Source organism: Lynx canadensis, chromosome A2 (assembly GCF_007474595.2).
Source record: "Lynx canadensis isolate LIC74 chromosome A2, mLynCan4.pri.v2, whole genome shotgun sequence".
NCBI classification, from domain to species: Eukaryota; Metazoa; Chordata; class Mammalia; order Carnivora; family Felidae; genus Lynx; species Lynx canadensis.
The window spans coordinates 114,375,118-114,398,990 of record NC_044304.2 but is presented as its reverse complement, the minus strand read 5'-3'; the positions used below and the strand labels follow the sequence as shown (position 1 = coordinate 114,398,990).

At 41.9% G+C, this 23,873-nt stretch overlaps 1 long non-coding RNA gene across 1 annotated transcript in view; it reads right to left on the bottom strand.

Annotated features, from left to right (window-relative positions):
• LOC115508979 overlaps window positions 1-21,603 on the bottom strand; it is a 41,271-nt gene extending 19,668 nt beyond the window's left edge. Inside the window, exons 1-2 of the long non-coding RNA XR_003967176.1 lie at window positions 21,479-21,603; window positions 20,137-20,210 (exon numbers count right to left, since the gene is read on the bottom strand). This is a non-coding gene — a long non-coding RNA (uncharacterized LOC115508979). The remainder of the gene's footprint in view (window positions 1-20,136; window positions 20,211-21,478) is intronic.
• Window positions 21,604-23,873: the final 2,270 nt, after the last annotated feature.

Here is a 23,873-nt window from a genome sequence, read left to right as displayed (position 1 = left end):
CTGTTGCTGGGCTCGAACTCATAAACTGTGAGATCACAACCTGAGCAGAAGTCGGACGCTCAACCAACTGAGCCACCAAGGCACTCCTGATTTTTACATTTTTAAATGGTGAAATGAGAGTCAACATAAGAATAAATTTCGTAACACATGAACATGATGTGAAATTCAAATTTCAGTGTCCATAAATAAAGTTTTATTGGAACACAGCCATGCTCATTTATTTATATATTGTCTATAGCTACTTTCGCACTACAACTGCAGAATTGAGATTGAGATAGAGACCATATGGCCTGCAAAACCTAAAATATTTACTATCTGGCTCTTTACAGAAAACATTTGCCTATGTACTCCTAGCAGAAAGCCTTTGACCAATAACTACACTTGGAGCAATTCATTTTATGCACTTAAATGTGTGTAAAATGAAATGCTCGGCACTATTTATAAACCATATAATTGGGAATGACCAAAATGACCATTGTAGTATTTTTAGGAAATTATGATACATCCACACCAAGACATAGTAGTGGTGAGATATATATATATATATATATATATATATATATATATGATAAATATTTTATGTACTGATGTGGAAATATATCCAAGGCACACTGTTAAGTAAAATAACTCTATATATTGTGGGATTCCTCCATGTTGGACAACTCTGAAACACTATTCACACTGAATTCTATGTAAGTGGCACCCCCCCTAGAGCTGTGCAAGAGTAGGTGCCCCAATAATATGCCATTCGTGTGTAAATAGAAGGGGGAATGTGTACTCATGTATGCTTATGTATGTATACACAACCTTTATTCTGTGAAGGCTGCATAAGGAACTAAAAATATTGGTTATTTGTTGGAAAGGTAACTATTAGAAAGGTAGGGGCTGGACTAAAAGGTATCCCTTTTAATACCTTTCTTGGTATTTAAACCATTCAAAAATTAAATAACTTTTTAAGAGATGAAAAAACATCCAGAAAAAATATCCTGGTGGATGCCTCCGTCTTTTCTGAATTCATTGACCTCCTGGCCTGAAGTAAAGGCAGTTGTCAGGCAGCCCAGTGCTGTCCTGTGCCGGCTCCTTCCCCTCCTCACCTGGCATCCTGATTCTCTGCTTCCACCTCACTGTCTCCTATGGTTCCCCTCCCGACTTCACGAATGCCTCCCCACCACCCTGGCCTTCCCACCACCTCCCATGTGTCTTGTGCTCTGTGAAACTCCTGTTCTGTAGAGACAAGCCCACCTTAATTCTCACTGACGGCTCGTCCCTTCCCTCCCTCTTGCCCTCTCCTGGCCCAGTGGTTAACCTGTCTCTCAGTCTCCTGGTGCCCTTTCCTGGGTAGTCCTCATGTCCTCCCAGACCTGTTCTCAGTGGTGAAGGGGCTTGGGCAGGATTCCCTTACTTCCCACAGCCATTTCTAGGCTGTCAAAACACAACTATCTTCCTTGCTATTTCATCTTTTGAACTCCATGTCTTCTGTCTACATTGTCCTCTTGTAATCAATGATGTTGTGGCCTCCTGTCTGCTCACAGGCACTGCCACATGTCTTCAGTGTTCTTTCTTTTCCCCATGCAGGCCACCCCCTCATCATCCATCACTACATGTCTTTCTCCTTCTCTCCCGTGAGGCCTCAGACCCCCACCTTCATTTCACATAATGGAGAAGCAGCACCCTCGTGTTCTGGGCCTCCTCCTTCCAAAACCCCTTGAGAGATCCCCGACTTCTGAAAAGTCCATAGCAGGCTTCTCTCTCTCTGATAACGTCTCTCAGCTGTCTGCTCTTCCCCCTCACTCAAGTTCACACTCCCCACTTTGATAACCACAGAGAACTTGCTCAGTGCCTCAGTGTCCTCTGTCTGGCCTCCCACGGAGGCTGCCACACTGAGGCTGCTGTTGCCTTCTATGGTAGAAGCTACAGACCAGGCCTATTCTAGAATACTGCTTTCTGATTTCAACCTGCCATATGCTGTAGCTTACCAATATTCTCTTTTTATATCCCCAAAGCATCACCCAAATGGTGATTTCATCCCTACTTTCTCCTGTAATTCTAGCGAAGTAGTTCCCAAATCTTGATTTTGGATCACCTGGGGTGAGGACATTTAAAAGGCTTCATGCTCAGGTTCCACCCCATACCAACTAAATCAGAATTTTGGGGATGGGAATCAGACATCAGTACTTTCTTGAAGATCTTCAGGTGATTTCAGCGTTCATCCAAGTTTGAAACCACTACCACAGTGTTTCTGGTTTACACTCACACTTCATGTCATGCCAACATGACAATTAGTCTCTCTAGGAATTTCTTGTCTAGGAAGTGAAAGCTATAAAACAATAAATAACCCTGCTTGCTTTTGTCTGGGCAAATAGTTTGCTCATCTGGGCAAACAGCTCTCTTCTCAGGACAATAGATTGTTTACCTTGGCAAATGGTTCACTTGTCAAACAACTGTTTGTTTATTCAAGACTTGACCTTCACCTTGCTGGGTTCACCAGTATTAACTATCATGTCATGAATTTTGCTCAGTCCCAGTCAGATCTCCCTTTAAAAGACCCACATTGAATCACTTGAACCCAGACCCACAAACCCTATAAATATCCTTCCCTTATTTTTGCTTGAATAGCAGGTTTTTCTGTGGTCTTTTGAAGGAGTTGGCTTTTGATAATGTAACTTCACTGGTCTTTATCTGCACCCTCATTTTACAGCTTTAGGCTAAGAGGAAAAGGTTTCTGGCCTCCATCATATGAAGCCCATCCTCTCCTGTAAATAATGACCTCCAGTCATCTTCTCCTTTGAAACCTTCCCCTGTGTCTAGGGAAGCCACTTCTATGATTCCTTTACCCACACACTCACAATATTTCCAACACCAGATGTGTGGGTTTTCCACACATCAAGTAATTCTCTGCAACACCAGCTGGGTACCCTACAATTCAGTTCTGGCATTATCCAGCTGGAGTTAGCCTCAGATCCCATAAGTTGAGGGCTTAATCCCACAAGACTGCCCCCACTTTATATGCCAATCACAAATTCTAGGCTGTTACCTGTACTTCTGTAAATTGGGAGTCCCACAACCCCCTACATGGGTTCACTAGTTAATTTTCTATATGGATCACAGAATTCAGGGAATTCTGATGGGGGAAATCCAGATGAGGGCAAGGTATGTAGGAAAGGGCACAAAGCTTCCATGCCCTTTCCAGGCACCTCACCCTCCCAGTACCTGCATGTGTTCACCAAGTCAGAAGTTTCCAAATCTAGTACTTTTGGGATATTTATGAGTATTCATGATATAGGCTGATTGATCATCAACTCAGTCTCCAGCCCCTTCCCCCATCTTGCAGGATGGGAGGTAAGGTAGAAAGGTCCAAGCTTCTAACATGGCTTTGTCTTTCTGGTGACCAGCCCTCATCCTGAAGCTATTTAGGAGACTACCCAGAGTCACTTCATTAGAACAAAAGACATTCCAAGGGATTTTGGAAAATTCCAAGGGATTTAGGAGCTCTGTGTCAGAAACCAGGCAAAGACGAAATGTTAGAACAAAAGATGCTCCTCATGTTCTTATCACATAGGAAATCACAAGGATTTTAGGAGCTCCATACCAGGAATTGGGGGTAGATATGTATATTTATTATTTCACCCTTCTTTCTGACTCCATCCTTAATACCAGGTGTGCTGAGATTTGCCCAAATTGACAAGATCTTCATTTGATCCTGATATCTCTTCTCACTACAGGTTAACAATTCTTTCCTGTCCAAATCCTTGAATATGTGAACTGCCATCACAGCGTCACTTTCCTGGGCAGTGACATCCTCCCTCTCTTGCTCCTTTTGACTCACCACACAGCTGAACATTGTCTCCTACATTTTACTAATGAGCTCTTTATTGCCATATCTAGTGGTCTTTCATCAGAGTTCCTTTTGATGATTCTACTGGATATGACACTATTACTTCACCTCTCTCTCTCTCTCTCTGCTTCTATGACATGTCACTTTCCCAATGTCACTCCCTCACTCTCCTTCTCTCACATTCTCTCTCTCCCTTTTCTGGTTCCTCTTCCTTGCCTCACTTACCAACAGTGAGTTTCCTCTAACACTCCAGCCTAGTCACACACACCTTCCCTGAAGGCATTCACTCTCCTGGCTTCAACCCCCACCTCTGAAAACAACTCACATGTCAGTATTTAAAGCACAAGGTAGACCAGGTGTTTCATAGACAAACAGCCCTGAATTAATCAAATAGCTGATAAGGGTGAGAACATCATTTCCAGGGAGTGGTTCATATGAACAGCTGGAATTGCAAGCAGAATCTGTGTCAGGCTGTGTGCCCAACAGTGGAACTGTAACCTGTGGCCGAGACATCCCATGGCTCCGTTGCATCTTGAAGACCCCAGAGCCCCATTCCCATGACTGTCCATCTATCCCAGCAGCACTGTCTACAAGGCATCAGCCTAAGGTCTTTGGCCAACCCTCAGAATAACCGGAATGGAGTTTATGAAAGGAAAATGAGACATGCCCTCTTGAGAGTGAGGTCTAAGCAGCAAGCCATCGTTCTCAACTGCCTTAAGGGTACAATGAGAAATACGGGTGATCTTTCTGCTATAGTGGAGACACCATGACTATCTTGCCCTGATGTAGTCCGATCATAGGAAGTGAAATGGAGGTAGGAGAGAAATTCCTCGGAGGGCATCTTCCTGAGGTATCCCTGAAAGAGCTCTGGAGACATTCAGAACCACCCTTGGGCAAGCTGTGATTACTGTTATCTAAAAAATATGTTTAAAACATTTTAGCAGCCACTGTACTCAGTGCTGGTGATACAAATATCAATACAACTTGTCTCCTGCCTCCAAAGGGCTTACACACAAGCACATTTTCAATGAAGTATGACAGGATTAGACAGGCTTTAAGGGAGATAGAAACAAAGAGCTATCATATTTGTAATAGTGTTTAATGTTTCACAAAGTGTTTTCACATCCTTAACCTCATTTAGTATTTATAAAGCACAATAACATGGGCAGAGAAAATAGTGTTGATTTTATTTCACAGAAGAGAACATCAAAGCATAAGGAGATCATATGTGAAATAATGTGTATAGCATATGGCTGAGAGCTGGGACAGGAACCAGGGGGCCAAGTAGAATTTCCTGCTTTTGTCACCGTCTCATGATGCCTTCCTACCTCAGTCTCCTCCGTGGTGTAAGGAAAGTGCCAGGCTGGATGTTCTTCTTCCATAGTTCCTTCAACTATGACATTCTCTGACTGTAACAAGGACTCTCCCTCAAGGAGCTCCCAGCCCAGGAGGGACAAATAGATCAAAACACTGACAACATTTTTCCCATGCCTCCTTTACAGGGCCACTGTGAAAATTACAGTACGCTATGCACTAACCCAGTGAAAGTGCTTTGTAATTCAAAAAACTAGAGGCAATGATCTCAGCATGTTGTATAGACCACTTTGTAGCAAGTATTTTTCCAGGCTCTCGTTAGTTTTCCAAGTATCTTCCTCCCCCAGGAGACTGCAGGGCAAAGGAGCAGGCTTTACTCACCATTGCTAAGAACAGTGTGCTCAAGATTGTTGAGGAAACAATGAATAAGATGAAGCAGGTTGGTCTTAGGGAAGGAAGTGGCTGGATCCATGTGCCAAATGCTTTTCACCTCAACACACATTTTTGTGTTTTTCACAGTACCTAGTTTAGTGTGTCAGTGGAAATTCACAGTGGAAGTTCAATGACTATAAAATGGGGTGGGGGACCGATTTTGGCTAAGGCAAAGAAGGGCGAGGAAGCAGGAGGAGGAAGGAGAAAGGGAAAGGAAAGGAGGAGATAGAGCGTTAAAATTTGTAAAATGCTTCTCTCTCCATAGATATCAGTGCCAGGACTTAATTTATCTTGGCATCCTCATATGTTTTTTTTAAGAATTTTAAATGAGTGCACTAGTAACTCTAGGTCTGCTGTGGGAGAAGACGCATGGGAAATCTCATGACGACATCATGTTCCAGGAAATCATGCTGTAGTCGCAACAGCAGCAAACAGCTCCATGCCGAAATTCCTTATGGAAAGATGGAGTTTGCTTTGTGTTGTTTTAGGCTCTCTGGCCCAGGAAGCATTATTGGATGGAAACACTAACCCCCACCCCACCCCCACCCAGCTCCTAGTGCTGTCTTGTGGTCAGTGAGGCGCATGCAGTTTGTGCCTCTTAAGAAATGTGGGACAGGGGGCTGTGTGGAGTGCTGCCAAGGGACAGTGGAGGTGCGTCAGCAGGCTCCGTGACAGGTGGCAGAGGCCAGGGGACTGGGGAATCACTTACAGTCACGGAGGTTTCTTTCTCTCCCAGGCTTTGTGCACTGATGGGAATGAGGCAGCCGGCAGCCAAGCCACATAACGGGAGCCTGGAGAAAGACGTCTTGGGCAATTTGCACAAGAGTTTCCTTCTTTAAATAACCACACAGTAACTCAATATCCCTGAGGGCATTTGTTTATTGGCTTCCTTATTACCTTTTTTTTTTTTTTTTTTTAACACAAATCTCTTAAAGACACTTCTGTTGGTTTTATATACACTTGCTCAGGCTTGTCTTACTTTAGTAATACTGAAATTCTGCCATTCGGCAGTTAGGACAGAGCCAGCTTTGAATCTGGGAACAAGAGCAGCTCAAGGTCAATGAGACAGCAGGCTTATTTTGTGCACAAGTTGTCAGTGAGAAACTTGTCAGGAGACAAGTTTGAGGGACTGGATATACAATGTGAGTTCTAGCTGCCAACCCCAGGGCAATAGGCTACTTATACGGTTTAGGCGGCAGCTACTGGGGAAACTGCAAATTCAGGTTGCCTTATCTTGTATGAAATATGGTGTCTGTGCCGATTGTAAATTCTGCCCACATGGAGCTAGGCAATGGTGTGCTGCTAAACTGGCTCTTTGGAACTAAAAAATAAGGAGCAGGGCCAGTTTGTAATGTTACCCAATTTTCATGGTGTAAATACTCCAACTGTGGCAAGTTTCCAGCTACCAATGGTTTGTGTGCTTGCACAATTCCTGAATATTTAACACCCAGGTCTCTGGCACTGCTATCAGCAGCTCTGGCCCACCATTGGCTAAGAAACAAATTTCTGTTTGGCACTTCCAGATCGGCTTTGGATCCACGCACCAGGCTCCACTTCCCCCCGCCAAAAGCAAGACTGGCTTCAGCTTTGCCATTCATTAGGCGCATGCTCTTTGGCAAGCACTTAACTTTCCCCAAACCACAGTTGTCTCTTGTGACAATAAGAGTTCAGAAGATGATGCAGTACATGCTGTTTAGAGTTTCTGCCAAGCCACTCTTCTCTGAGAACCACACCTTTCTTGTGGTACCATATTTGGATTGAGATGATTTAATCAGGGATCGACGCTGACCCTGGGGGAGTCCATTCATCAGCTGGCCAGTGGCCAGTCAGATCTCTCCTTTGATTACTTGAATAGAGCAAACTTGAGCTTTGATTGGGGAGTGAAGAGACAGAGACAGAGGAGACCCCGTCCCTCCAGCTGTGCACCTCAATCTGCCTGCTCTTTGACCTGATTGTTCAAATTTATCTTGGAGTCTGGGAGATATCCCAGCTGCTCCAACAAACTCTCTTCTGCACTCAGACCAGCCTGAGTGGGATTTTGTAAATTACAACCACTAGAGTTTTAAATAAGGTATAAAGGATCCTCAAGACTTTTTTGGGCTCTAATATTAAACCAGTGGTCTCAAACTGTGGTCCCTCAACCAGCAGGATTAACTTCATTTGGTGACTTGTCAGAAATGCCCCACCTCAGGCCCCACAAACTCTATGGATGGGGCCCAGCAATTTGCATTTTTACAAGCCTTCTGGGTGATCTTGATGTGTGCTCATGTTTGAGAGCTGCTGCATTACTATTCTAATGTTATATTTTAGGTAAGAATGACATTTTCAGAAGGACTGATGAGGTTTTTTTTTCTGATTAGTATTTTTAGATTGGAGGCCAAAGGTCATTTTTTTTTTGTAAAAAAGTTAGTACTTTTTATAAATAACATCTATTTACAACTTGAAAGAAATTACAACAAATTTCCGTTTTAAAATTTTCATGTCAGAGGACCAAGGCTGACATTTCAAAGATGACCCTAAAAGAATACAAGGAGAAGTTGAGTGTGAGGAATGAAAATGCCACCCATTGAAAAAAGAAGTGGAAAATAAGCACCAGTACCTAAACTAGTTTCAAAATGGTGAGGGCTGGAAGCAAGCACAGAACAGATGACCCAGATACTGTGTGGTTTTGCATTGAGAGGATTTCACAAAATGTACCTCAAACATGGAAATGCCTAATAACTTCTGGCATAGGAAATAGTGCACTAACGATCGATTTCTATAAGTCCAGTAAAGAAATGAAACAGGAAACTTGGGCTTAATGTCATCCTGACATATCTATAGTTTTCCCTCTAAGGTTTGGAGAGATACCGGTAGACAGGAATCTTCACTGCAACGTCATCTTAAACAGGCAGCTTGAATGAATAGGGCTCACTTGCACGTTGGTTGTTTGAAAGCAACATTGCTTTCCTGTGAAAAATCATACTGTGGGACAGAAGATTGCAGGCTGGACGGGGTGGAATCCTTCATGCAAGGATACCGTAGTGCTGGTAGTGGTGCAAGGTCCCTGCCAGGTTGGATCCCAGAAGTGACCCGTTCAACTGCGGGGCTGAGGTTAGGGTGGGGAGGTGGGATGGGACCTGGAGGGAGGGGAATCGGGAAAGGCTGGGGAGTCCTCTGGTGGAAGGAATGGGGGCTCCCTTTACCGCAGTGTCAATAGTAGGGGGACTATGAGTGGAGGAGGGAGGTTCTGCAGTTGAGTGTCCAAACACGTGAGTTGTCAGCAAGCTGGATAACTGAAAGTCGGGAACTGCCCCTATCTGCCATTGAGTGCCTACTGCAGAGCCAGCCTCTGAAGCAAGATTGAAGGGCACAGTGGTTATGCTTGCTGGCTTTGCAGAAGATGGGTCCTGGTAGGTCCCAATGAGCTCCCTGGTAGGTAACCTTGGGCTAGGCACTAAGACCTGCCGTACTTGGTGTCCTCATCTGGAAAATGGAGGTGATGTAATAGTAGTTTTTCCTTACAAGGCTGTTGTGCAAATTGAGTGACATAATGCCTGTGAAGCGCTTAACACACTGAGCGTTTATGTTAGATGTTGTCGTCCACAATTAGTCCCCTGAGAGACTTTAGTTAAATGATTCTTACTCTTTTTTGAAAAAGAAAATGACAGATTAGAGTTTAGTTAGAGAGGTTGATTAGCTAAAACATGTAAGAAGTATAAAGAGGACTTTAATGGTTGTGGGAAATTGCACTTTCTCATATGAGCTGGTGATCCACATCTCTGAATCTTCACAAAAGATCCCACCACTAGAAAATCTTACTAGGAGTGTGTTCCACAGGGCTTTAGGAATTCTAGAGAAAATAAATACAGGAAAATTTTCCATAATAATTCATGATGGATAAAGGATGTTTATTATTATAGTGGTTATTTTTTTTTTTCAATATGACCGCTCTTTGAAAGTAATGGGATTTAAAAAAGAAAACAAAACAAAGCAAAAACAAGCCCTGCCTGATAGTGCAGGGACACTGCCTGGGTATATTTAGTCATGCATCTTTACTTTTCTGACAGTCCCAACTGCTGAAAATATTCACAAGTGTGATTTTTGCCTTTGTTGCTTTGCTGGGTAAATACAGATAATACACTGCCCTTCTGGGCTTTAAAAATGCTCTGAAAGGCCTAAAAGGTTACAGCTATTTGGCTGTGCCACAGGGTTTCCCAGGGCCCTAGTGATGTGTGGGCAAAGCAATGTTGGTTATGTGGCACTCAGTGAGTGTGCTAGCTACTGCCAATGTCATCTAGATGATACTACTGAGACAGGACCTCCCAAGCCACACATGTGTCTGTCCCAAGGATTTGGAACACATCCCTGAGGCTGTGATTATAGGCAGTTTCCTTGGCACCTTTCGCCATTACTCCCCAACTGCCTTATCTTTCAGTCATCCTTCAAAATGCTAGCTTTGAGTAGATGCAGCCCAGTCTGCCTTATTCCTCAGTGTATCACTAGTACTTTTTACAGGGCCTGGGACACATTAGGGGATCTATCAACATTAAATAGATAATTGGCCAGGGTTGGCTATCTAAACTTGCATGGACTCCTACACAAAGTCTAGTCTCAACCTGAGCTCCAAGAAGTTAGGATTAAGAGAAGGATTTGTGGTCACACACTGAGAACACTTAATACCCAGGCAGTAGTGAGGCCAAATATTAGTAACATAGAATACATGGGGATGATGTGTCTTCTTCTCCACCCCATTTCAGCCTGGAAAAGTCATGTGTCTTGACTGTGCTCTGAGCTGAAGGAAATCTAGAAAAATTAGCTTAAATGTCAAGAAGGCAGATGCATGTCAGTCCTTATTGACACTTTGGAAAACAGGTCTAGGGACCGTTTATTCGTCCAACAAATATTTGTTGAGACCCTACTGTGTGCCAGGAATGATTCTAGGCGCTGGTGATATATCAGTAACCAAAACAGACAATTTCCTTGTCCTCATGGATTTCCATTGAAGTGGAGCAAAATAGACAGGAAACAAAGAGGTCAATAGCAAAGGGTGGTGATGGAACTATGATAAAGAAAACTAAAGCAGGCTGAGGGGAGGCAGAAAGTCAGGGGTTGCTATTTTAGCTAGGCTGGTCAGAAAAGGGCATCCTGGAGCAGAAACACTATGGACAGAGACGTGAATACAAGGATCATAATAACATCTCAAGAAAGAGGATTCCAGGATGAGGGAAGAGTGAGTGTAAAGAACCTGAAGTAGGGGTGACATTGGCATATTCAAGAAACAGCACGAGGGCCTATCTGGCTGAAGAGTGTGCAAAGGAGAGAGCAGAAGAAATGAATTCAGCAAGGAAATGGGAGCCAGTTGTTGGAAAACATTTTAGGCCAAGGCCAGGACGTTGGGTTTATTCTAAGTGTGATAAGAGGCTTGTGAGCAGAGAAGTCATCTCCATTTTTAAAGGAGGACTCTGGCTGCCTGTTATGTTGAGAAGAAACACTGGAGACAGAGGGGGAAGCAGGGAGACCAGCTCGGCGGCTATTACAGGAGATCTGGTAAGAATTCGAAGTAGCTTGGATAAGGATGGGAGGGCAGAAGAAATAGTAAATGAAGAAATCTGGGATATGATTTAGAGACTGAGCCAATGGATTGAAGATAGCATTTGAGAAAAAGAGAAGACCAAGGATGACTTCAAGATTTTTTACCCAATTAAATGGAAGTTTTTCCTGCAATGGGACACACAAGGATTGGGTTTTGTGAAGGGGAAATAAAAGATTTGGTTTGGGATCTGGGATACTATTATAGCGACCTGTTGCTGCATAACAAACCACCCAAGACTTAGTAACTTAAACCTGCAATTATTACTATTTTGCATGTTTCTGTAGGTTACCTGGGTTTAGCTGGAAAACTCGTGATTGTTTTTCTCTGGAATTTGCAGGGAGACATCTGGGGCTCACACATCTGGCTGGCAATTGATGCTGGCCATTCGCTGGCAGCTGCCAATGGCAGTGCCAGCATATGTTGCTTAGTCTCCTTACAGTAGGGCAGTTGGGTTGCAAGAGGGAATACCCCTAACTGTTGCATTCCAAAAGAGCCAGGTAGAAGTTCCAAGGATTCTTATAACTAGCTTTACAAGCACCCAAATGTTACTTCTGCTATGTTTTACTGGTTAAGCAAACCACTAAGGCCAGCCTGCATTCAAGGGAAGGGGAGTAGGACTTAACCTCTTGATTTGAGAAGCAGCGCACATGTATAGGGAGGGAACGTGTGATTGGCAGTCATCTTTGGACACCATCTATCACTGACACTCTGAGATGTGTATTGATATTCAAGTCTGGAACTCAGGAAGAGACTGGGTCTCCAGAAATTGGGCAGGAAATTTCTTCTCAGAGATTTTTGGTTAGATTGTTAGACCTGATATTGTTAAATTAGAATTTGCTCTCCTGCTTTTTCTTTAAAAAAGTGATCTAGCTGGAACTATGTTATTCTTTTACACGTGCCTGTGGTAGCTAATAAATGAACTGCATTCTTTTTAAAATCATCATTATTACTTAACACAACGTCTGATACTGTAGACACTTAATCATTATTAACAGCTATTACACTGTTGTACTTCCTTATTCACATTATTTCTAAACTGAATAGATGTCCTATGCTACGTCTCTGTGGCATGCATTTGTCCAGCTATATTCATGTTGGGTTGATTGTTCCTGATATTATAAAACATTTCAGACCCATTCTTCCTTCTGATCCCATTATTAATGTATGTACCTTTTCTCAGCCTAGAGTCTTCAGACGTATTTCCCAAGTCCACAAAATCTGTAAGATTAAACTTTTCTGGATTTTCACACATATGATAATCTTAAAGTAATCTGAGCACATTCTAGAATTCCAAGGCTACCTCCTTTTATTGAAGTACTCCATGCAATTTCATAGGGACATTTGCATTTAACATATGGTCATGTTAGTACCAAGTAAAGCCAAATTACTATACAATACACACTCTAAGGTTTTTGCACTCATTCCACAGAGAAAGGTTTAGTGATCCATATCATTGGCATATGAAACTATAAAAACCTTAGAGCTGACCATTAGTACATATTCACAGAGTCATTGGCTATATTGTGAAATCTTATCTTTAAATTAGCAATGGTTAGATTGTAAATGCAGTAGTGAAAAACAAAGAATTTTTTTCTTTGTTAAACAGTATATTTTCATTTCAGTATCACATTTTGAAATCTGACAGGGCACCTGGGTGGCTCAGTCAGTTAAGAGTTGGACTCCTGATTTCAGCTTAGGTCATGATGTAACGGTTCATGCGATGGAGCCCTGCATGGACCTCTGTACTGACAATAAGTAGCCTGCTTGGGATTCTCTCTCTCTCTCTCTCTCTCTGCCTCTCCCCCACTTACAAGTGCATGCACTCACACTCTTTCCCTCCCTCTCAAAATAAATTTTATATGTATATAATTCAGAAGTGTGCTAATTGGCCTTTTATGATAATGGATAAAGGATTTTAAAAATGCTTATTTTTAAAAAAGATAAGCAAAAAAAGATAACAATAATGGTCCAGCTTTGCAACAAGTGAAATGAAACACATCAATGCAAGCATCAGCAATTTAGTGGCAGCAAATAAGATCATTCATTACTCTAATGTTGATAATTTGCATTTTATTGATTTTGTAGCTTAGTTTGTATTTAATTTGTAAACTTGATTTAGTTTTAGATTTGCATAACATCTATGAGCATAAGGCAGTTACATTTCACTCATCTTAAAGAAACATAATTAAAATTATTTAAGTCAATGCTGATGATTTATATATTTGTTTCCTTTAAAGTCTTGCTTCATTACTCATGTTTGAGACATACTGACTATGTGAATAAACTTCTATAAATCTAAGAAATAGTCACATCATATTCTAGAAGGAAAGTAAAGAAAAAAATCACTATAGGGCTCATTTTTTTTTCTTCTCAGAGATGTTTATAGGCTTATAAAATTCTGGTTCCAGTTGTTTTTTTGTTTGTTTGCTTTTGCTGTTTTTTTTTTTTTAATTTTTTTTTTCAACGTTTTCTTATTTATTTTTGGGACAGAGAGAGACAGAGCATGAACGGGGGAGGGGCAGAGAGAGAGAGGGAGACACAGAATCGGAAACAGGCTCCAGACTCCGAGCCATCAGCCCAGAGCCCGACGCGGGGCTCGAACTCACGGACCGCGAGATCGTGACCTGGCTGATGTCGGACGCTTAACCGACTGCGCCACCCAGGCGCCCCTGCTGTTTGTTTTTTAAACATTTTCTGTTTGTTTTGCCTGTGTGGAACATAGGAGAAATTTCTACATGTATCTCTAGGCCTGCTTTCTGGTTTTCTAGAGAAATTTGCTTTGATTATATCAATCTACTTTCAGTTTCAGAAACATACCAAGCTCTTTGTGACCTCAGCACCATTGTACTTGCTGTGTCTTCTGTTCCAGCTAGAGCACTTTCCCTTGGCTTTTTGCATGGCTCATCCTTTTAAATCTTTAAGTCTTTGCTTAAATTTTCCTTCCTCAGGATGCCCTTCCATGATCACCTCTGTTTAAAGGAGTCTCCTCTTATTTTCTGTCACCACCTTATTCATTTCCCTCATAGTACTTATAAGATCTCTCATGAATTAAGATGTTTTACTTGGAGCACCTGGGTGGCTCAGTCAGTTCAGTGTCTGACTGTGGCTCAGGTCATGATCTCATGGTATATGAGTTCAAGCCCTCCATCGGGCTCTCTGCTGTCAGCACAGAACCTGCTTCAGATCCTCTGTCCCCCTCTCTCTCTGCCCCTCCCCCATTTATGCACGCACGCGCTCTCTCTCTCTCAAAAATAAATACATATTTAAAAAAATGTTTTACTTGCCCACTGCCTGCCTCTCCCATCAGACTATAAGAGGGAATGCTGCGTATCTGTTTTTTTGAGTATTGTAGCATCGAGCACAGTCTGTGGCACACATAGGGACCCAATAAGCATTTACTAAATTTGGAAATATGCTAATCACTGCTTTTATGACTTCATGTATTCCTGGAAACCTGTCATCTAGGAAGCCAGGGTGAAAGTACCGATGACTTCTCAATGGTGAAAAATACCCAGTGAGTGAATTAAAGAATCCAGTAGAAGGTCTAGGTGTATTGGTTGAGCTGGGTGGTGCAAAGCAACCAAACATAGGGATCAACTTCCCAATAGAGGCAGCTTTGCTCACTGAGCTGCAAATACCTGATTGTTCTCCTGATTCCCATGGTTTGCCTGCCCTCATGGTTTGATGAGGGGGTAAGAGGGAAAAAAAATGACCCTTTAAGGCCCTGTCCTATCAGACCATGCCAAAATGAGTACCTTAGTCAGGATAAGGACTATGCAAGTTGATACCCAATTGATGGATTCAGTGATCAAAATAATGACTAGCTTCCAAGCCTTGGATTTTATCCACTTGTCTTTGAACTCTGATGAATTATGTATCAGATAATTACCACTTTTCATTATCTTGAATATGCACATTTCCCCCACCTTGTAATATTTCTGAAGTCAAGATGCATCTTAATAATTTATGTCATGTCATGGTTTACTTGGCAACCTTTTTCTTTTTTAAATAATATATAGAACAATGTACATCTTACAATTCGTGGAACTTTGGAGTCACTAAAATAAGTAACCCTCTCTCTCTCTCTCTCTCTCTTTTTTTTTTTTTTGAGATAATTGGTTAATAGTAATTGGTTAAATGAAGGCTCTTACTAGTGCTTTTCTAGGAACCAGCCATAGTAGAAGCATTTCAGCAAAGAGGATTTACCAACAATTCCTGTGCCACCATGATTATTTTCCAGCCAAGGAGTAGGTTCTGTTTTTCCTTCACTTGAATCTAGGTCAATAATATGATTTACTTTGATCAACAGAATGTGGGGGAGTTAACACTGTGTGACTTACGGGTTATGATAGGACTTCCATTTCCTTTGAAGAGCCAGCCATGTCAGTGTACATACAACTACTAATACCCCCATCCATCAGCCAACCCAAGTGCCCTAACCACATGAATAAGGCCATCTTGGATCTTCTAGCTCCATGTGATCTGCCTCAGACAACACCTTGAACCATCCCCATGGAGCCTGGTCTGAATTCCTAATCCATAGAATCATGAAAAAGAACATGGTTTTTGTTTGAGTTCTCTAAAGTTGAGAGTGTTTTGTTACATGGTAATCGATAACTGGGACAGCAACTGAGTTAGGACTTAAGTCCTATAAACTATTTTCTCAATTTCCCCCAGTTTGGAAGAAACTCTCCTCCTCAAATGAAGAAATACTCTTCAATGATATGAGCCTTAGAAAAATTGCCCATGTTTTCCCCAGATCATATTTCCCAGCACTAACAAAAAAAAAAAAAATCCATGAAGTACTATGAGAAGACACAGTTCAAAAACAAATTGTGCTGGAATCATCATGTCCTCAAATCACCTTTCCATTCACAATTTTTTCTACTCCATGTGATGCTTCATTGAGTATGTGGAGTTCCTAAAAGATGTTTTCCTGCATAGCCTAATGTATAATTCCCTGAATAATCACCAGAGGATCACTTCTAAAAATGTCTAATACTTCAATATAAAAAATGATTGCCTAGTCATGGCAATTCCGTAAGAGAACAATCTTTGAATGACGACTGTTGTTCAAGACCATGATTAGTCAGAGATAATGATCTGGATCTGACAAACCTCAGAACTACTAGGGCACAAGGCATGTGCCCCAAAGCAACAATTAGAGGGAATAGTGGAGGCAGATCTCCTGAGAACTGCCACTCAGAATAGCCATCCCTGCTGACCAAGCAGGATATCCTCAGTGTGTGCAGCAGTTTCTCAATAGGAAGTGTGAACATTAGGAACATTGCAAAAGGCAGGGCAGTGATTCTCAAAGATTAATATCCGGTGAGGTGTGAAAGGAAAACTTAAGCTACTTACTTTGCAGTAACAGCCTCAGAATGGAAAGCTATTTTGGTAGCCAAATGTGGAAAGTTAACATTAACCAAATAAAACCATGGGGTCATAAAGCCAGGAATGTGCATGAATTCATAAGTCCAGTTTTCCTAAGCTTATTTGCTCTTCCAGAAGAAATTTTCCTCTATTGCTCCATGAAATATGATCATGTGTATGTTTACACTTTAAAATAAACCACATTATCTCTTATGGTCCTACCTATTATTCCTATTCCATAGCTTAATCCATGTATGCAATCCAATTGCTTTAACATTTCTTTATATGTAAACATAATACTTTCTCCTTTGTGTCTGCCTAACCTTCTTAATAGGACACTAAAATTGAGAATGCAGGGCACCTGGGTGCCTCAGTCAGTTAAGCGTCCAACTCCTGATTTCCTTTCAGGTTATGATCTCATGGTTCCTGAGGTCGAGCCCCATGTTGGATTCTGCAATGACAACACAGAGCCTGCTTGGGATTCTCTCTCTCTCTCTCTCTCTCTCTCTCTCTCTCTAAGAGAAATAAACATTTTAAAAACTTGAGAATGAAATATCTCCTGCAGCCTTTGACTGGCACATGAGGACTTCTCTGGGATCTAGCAGGGGCTGTAAAACCTTCTGTGAGTCCAAATGAATCTGTTGTCCCAGAAAACCTAGACAGTCATTCTGTTCCATACGGAATATGTCTGGACATCAATCTACTGATGCATGCAATCAAGACAAGGATCAATACTATCCCTATTATGATTTAGTGGAGACTCAACTTTATTTTGGATTACTATTTAACATCCAGGAGAGATGTTAACCCAGAGAAAACTATGGAATGGAATCATTACCAAGAAAAAGCAAATCACAAAGGAAAGGAGACTGTGGTCTCAGAAGATTTCAGCCTGACAGATACTACCATGAATTCAATGATCTGCAATGAGACAGAAAGTGTCCTTTTCCTAACAAGGGCAAAAGCCTACTGTCATTTTGTGGTTGTTGGAAAAGTACACTGACACTCAGTTGGCAACACCCCCCTGAGGCCTCCAGTTTTTTCTCTGGACCCCATCAACATTCCTGGGATAACTATGTCAGATATTATAGGCCATGCATTAAGAATCCTCATTTGAAGCTGGAAAACCGCTATTGGTTTTTCTGCAAATAAATCTAGAAAAAACACCTTATGCTCTTTTCTAATAAAAGGAGGGGTGAGGAATTCACATGAACTCAAAGAGCCAAAATTGAGTTTCCTGGGACATGACTCTTCTCTCTTGACAAGAATAATTTAAAGTAGCTTTGGGGGTGGGAGTGTGAGATGCCCTTATAACCTCTCCCCAGTCTCCAACATTTACCCTCACAGCGCCTGAGTGTTTTCATTTCTCTTTGTGACACTCTACTGAAGGATCATCAACTAAGCCTACTTCTGAAGATACAAATGGCCTTGGCAAAGAGTGAAGCAGCAGAAACACTGATTTTACCCAAGGCCTAAGCACAGAGAACTGGGACCAGGCAGGGCTCCAGAAAGCCCTGTTTGTGAATTTGAACTTGAAACTTGAAGGTTGAATGTATATAAGATAGATTTTGTTGGCACTCCCAGGTGAGGCACCAGAGTTTAGCTAGTGAGGCTAAGGAGAGGGGCAGCTGTAGTGGGGGAATGACTATTGGGAAATCATGGACCTGAGTGACATAGGACAAGGACAGTGGGAAACACCGTACATTCAGAGGGAGAGGCTTTGCAAGGTGGTAAAGCATGTAAAAGTTGTGAAAGGGGGCCTTTCAAGGTCAGTATCATCTAGGGTTAGCCCTATTTTCAATAAGGGATGAGGGAGAGCTACTCATCCTCCTTCTTCTTCCTCCCTCTTTTGGTTCCCAGGGTCTAAGACTTAGGCTAGGACTATTGATCCCAAGACTTAACTTCATGGTGAACTTCTTCAGTCTTTTTGGCATCTGTGGACTGGTTTCTTCAAACTCAGTCATCCTTGTTAACCATGCTATATGGCACGATATTCTGCAAACCACTGGCTTAGAGAGACAACTCATGGGCTGCTTTTAAGGTGATATTGTCTGTACCTCAGCTAAGATTTGCAAGGGTCAGTCTTCTGTTACTACACTCTGAGTTTATTAGGCTCAAGCTCCCTTGGTCAGCCTGAAGAACCGCAATTTGCTAATGAGGGTTGGGCTTGAAACAGTTGGGCAATGAACCAGTTTCCTTTATCTTCCTTTGCATTGACAATGGTCATCATGATTCATATGACATAGTTCCTCGAAAGACCAAAAAAAAAAAAAAAAAAAAAGATGCAAAACAAAATTCACAAAATACTTCCTGCTGCCTATGGCTTACAGATACATATTTTAATATCATTTTTAAGTGTATAGTTAAGAGTGTTTGGGTCTTCAGAGTTGGAGGCATTAGAAAAAACTATTTCTGATAACCGTATATAGGTAATTGAACTATATTTGTTTCTAATTTATCTTTTCTTTAGTTAACTTTCTCACTGCAAACAAGCTAAAAGGTAGTGAGTTTTAGCACAAAGCTGACTTCTTAAACATAGAAGTAAAGAGTTAAGGCTTTGTAAGGATGTACATGATACAGACAAATTAAAAACAAATTATATTATGGATTAAAACCCTGATGTTCGAATCTCCTTGTAACAGTATAGTTAGAAGAAGAGGTCCAATCAGGATGTAGTAAGATGATAAAATCACTAAACTAAACTAGTGTGGTTTTCAAAGTGTAGCCAGAGGACCCCTGGGGAGCCCTGAATTCTTTTCAGGAAACCCACAGAGTCCTGCCTTTTCCAACTACGTATCTGTGTAAGGCTGGATTTTCATCATATACTTCAGCTAAAACAGCACAACTGACAGATTGAATGCAGAAATAGATAAGAGATTCTATCTGTCTTCTCTGAAGCCAGACACTAAATAAATTTCCAAAAATATGACACAATGAAGTGTTTTTGCTACATTTTTGAGAAAGAAAATATAAATAATTTTCATGAAAAATAGGCCATTTATGTTAACATGTACTGGGTAGTTATTACATTAAATCAATGAATATATGTTGAAAAAATTTCTTTGCTTTAATTTCTAGCATTGTCAATGTTAATCAATATAAACTATATAAGCAGAAGGTCTTTAAGGGCCTCAATAATTTTTAAGAGTGGAAAACAATCCTGACCGTAAAACAGTTGAGAATTGCTCCACAAATCCTGGCTTCTTTTCCTCAACCTAATTCTCTAAACTCTGTAACCATCTAAAGCCTGTTTCTTTAGCTTAAGCTGGTTACCACCTTTACTCCCTTCTCAATTTCCCTCCAACAGTATGCTCATATGCAAGGGTAATATAAAAATATTTAGCAACTGGTATGGCATGGAAACCCACCAATTAAAACATTCGCAGAACCACTATGCAAAGATGGTGTCTGAAAGCAACAGGTTTAGTCCCTCTGTCTCTGAGCTTCTCTGCCCTTTCACTTGTAAATCCCATCTGCCTGTGGGAATGTGAGAATTCCCTCTCCCACCCAAAAGACTGTCTTGCTCACAAGTGAATCCTCTCGCTTAGTGTGGCACCTGGTACATTGTCAGGGCTCCACTGGAAACTCTATCTGAGCCCACACTTACCTGTCTTGAGTGTAAACCCCTCCCCTTCACCTAGCAGTGTCCCTCCAACCAGTCTAGAAGAACATAGCGTTTCCCTGCAATGACACAAAAGGAAAAGGTCACCAACCACTTTCATCACCATCCTGATTTGCTGCTAGGAGATGGAGCTTCGGGTGGTCTAATATTACGCAATGCCTTAAACACCTGGAGAAGATTTGTTTAGCCTTAGAGAATGGGTGAAATGCCTCAGAGACCTTAGTTTAACCAAGCCATTTAATCCACTCTAGTTAAAACCTCTTAGCACGTTGCACAGTGGGCAGCAGAGTGAGCTTCTCAAGAGAAATGCATGGAATGTATTTAGATGTCTTTTTTCGGAGGGATGAGATTACGAGAATTGGGAAAACCAGATGCAGGGGATTTCCAAAAGTCTGAGGCCAAGCTGATGACTGCCAACTCTGCACACTTAGATGGAGTTCTCCTAGAACATGTACTTCCTCATGCACTTGTCCTTTCCCTCTGATTTGCTGTTAAGGATTGAACTGTCCCTTCTCAAATTCATATGTTGAAGTCTTAACCCCCAGTACCTCAGAGTGGGACCTTGTTTGGAAACAGGGTCTTTACAGAGGTAACCAAGTTAAAGTGAAGTCATTATGATGGGTGCTAGCCCCATATGACTGGTGTCCTTGCCAAAAGGGAAGTTTGGACACAAATACATACAGAGGTAAGACAATGTGAAGATATAGGGAGAACAACTTGCGAATATGAAGACAGACGTGTCTAAGCCAAGGAGAGAGGCCTGGAATATGGTCCACCCTCACAGCCCTCAGAAGGAACCACTCTTGATCCCAGACTTCTCACACCCAGAACTGTGAGAAAATAAATTTCTGTTGCTTACAGCACCCCGTTTGTGGTACTTTGTTACAGCAGCCATAGCAAACTTGCCTCTGGGTTTCCAAATCAAAGCCCCATTCTTTCCTCAGGGGAAGAATTCTAAGGAGTTCTTTATTTGAATAAAGTGAGGTATAGACAAATGAGGAGCAGTTCCTTTTAACAAATCCCTCAGCCACACATACCTTGTGAGATTGGCCTCTTCCTCCACCTCCAGGGCTTCAGCAATAAATGAGTGGAAGTGTTGGGCCCCCTGAGTGTTAGGAACCAGAGTGCAGCCTGGCATTCATGGAGGCCAGGCCCCTGCAGCCTCAACACAGCCCTCATTTGGGGATGCCCTTCTCAGGGACTTCTGCTCTTCAGCCTTGCTAGAGCTGACCCCAAAAAGTATTGGCCCCATGCATCTTGTTCCATCAACATCAACTCTAATCTGCAATCTTGTGAAGCTATTCAGGGTTTTGATGTTGCTACTGACCTTGACATGGCCCAGTCCAAACTCATCCTCTTCAGCTGTTCTCACACCCTCTTCTGTTCTTCACTTCCCCAATGTCCTCACTCTTCTCATGACATGCTGACCAGAGAGTCATCTTTGGCCACTCTCTGTGTTCCTTCTGCTACATCTGCTCTGTTGCCAAATCTTGTACATTGCTCTTTACAATTTCCTCTCACTCTGCCTTTCCTGGCATGTCCATTACCAGCAGTCTCGGTCAGGCCATTCATGCCCCGTGGATGAAATTGGGATACCGTTTGACATTGTCCACTGTTTGGACACCAGGGATATTTTGACTTGGGAGCATCTAGTAAAGGATAGGGTCAAAGATATGGGGAGGTCTAAGAAGGGGTGAGGTGAGAGTCAAGGATGGGTTGTGGATTAGGGACCAGATAAGGCTAATGGGTGGGGGAGTGGAGGGGAGGGGTGGGGTGAAGTCATCTAGTGCACAGATTTCATGGTACTAAAAAGAAGCTGAAAGTTTAATGGTTTGTTTTTAGGGGATTAAAAGTTGATATGAATGTTAAAATGTCAGCAACTACCACAGAATGTCAACATCAGAATGTCACACATCATTGCAGACGCCTCCATCTGGTTGCTTGAATTTCTTTCCTGTAATGCTCTACATACTACCGCCATACTTAAATACGTAATTTTGGTTAAATGTATTATTTCAGGCATTCACAAAGTCAACAATTTACAGAGTATACTTCTCAATGTTGAGATTTGGTAGGAAACAAGATTGACTGAGTCCTTGTTATTTTCCTATCATCCTCTCCAACAACACATGCTCCAAATAATATTTTTAAGCTGATTCTTAAAGAGTTATTCACCTACTATATGTGTGCACATACATGCATACATACATATATATGAAGATACATATGGCAAATATATTGCTAAAGCTCCAGATACAGACTTCTAATTCATTTACTATCACTGAAATGAATATACTAAAGAGTAAAGATACTCAGTGAGGGACCTCATACAAGTAGTATTATTTTCCTTTGAATGCTTTTTCATTTATAGGATAAAATGGGAAAAATATGGGGACATTTTTTAAATTGTAGGAATTATCCCCTCCGTCATCCCATACTTCTGTCTTCATCATTTTCCTCCTTCCAATGTTCAGCTTGGGAACTTATAAGCTTTGCTTTTCGAAGTTCATGTGAGGAGGTCAAGCTTTGCTGCTGGGTTTGGTATTCTTCTGACTCCCTAAAGTTGTAATATAAATAGCTTCCGGTTTTAATTTTGAAAGACAAAGAAGTAAGCTGTTGCTTCCATCCTTCTCCCAACTCCCCTGTTCAGATAGTCAAAGCACCAAAGGTGCGGGCAGTGCCTCTTCTTCTCTCATCCGTGTGCAAGAGAACTTTCTCTCCATTTTTTTCTCTCAAATAATAACTCCGAGTTTTTGGAGAAGTCGATCAGTTCAAAAATGACATTAAAAAGAGTCCTCACACAGCGTGGTCAGATATGATGAATTATAACAAAGTGCTGGGTATTTTCTGGATTGAAACCAACTAAGGCTAAAGTTCAGTTTGTCCTGGGCAAGCATGAAGCTGAGTGTCCATCTGTGATTAGGGGCTTGATTCATCATGAGCCGAGACTCCTCTCGCCCAACCGCTTGCTTGCGCAGATTTGGCGAGGGTCCAGGGGAGGAAGTGGGGAGAGGAAACCAGAAAATACCGTTTTAGTTCTCAAGTCTCCTGAAGGGCTAAGACTTGTCTGGACTTGTTTGCAAACTTTTGGAGAAAAACCTCACATCTGACAAATGGAGAGTTTCCGGTTATAGAAGCAGGAATTTATCTAGGTTCTCCCTGGGGTCATGGGCAGGAGGGGAAGAGAAAGAGACGCCTTTGGTGAAGGTGTCTATTTACACAAACATGGAAAGACGTGGGGTAGAAAGATGGGCCCCAGAGAATTAGTTCTTGTCCCAGAAAGCTGGACATCTGCCTTCTCTTAGTGCCCTTGGGCTTGATGTGCAAGTGTGCACGAGTAAGCCATTCTGGCCATGTGGTTTTAAAGTCAATGTTTGTCGAGCAAGGCACTGAGGTGCCTGGTCCTGAACTGTGCATTTTGCAGGCACTGTCTGGGTTAGTCCCCTTAGGACACAGTGACTCTTTGGCCCCAGTTGGCAGAGGAGAAGACTGAGACCCAGAAAAGTTTTAAAAGTGCGCCCAAAGTCACATATCTTGTCTCTTCACATCCTAGAACTTAAGCACCACAGCAACCTCCTCAGTGCTGTCACTAGTTTTGTTTTATGCTTTCTCAAAGTTGTCTGTACTATAGAGATTGTGCACATAAAGCCTCCTATATGCCATTTATTCAAAATTCAGTGAGCCTTTCCCGAGAATTATTAGATGCCAGGTTCGTGCGAAGT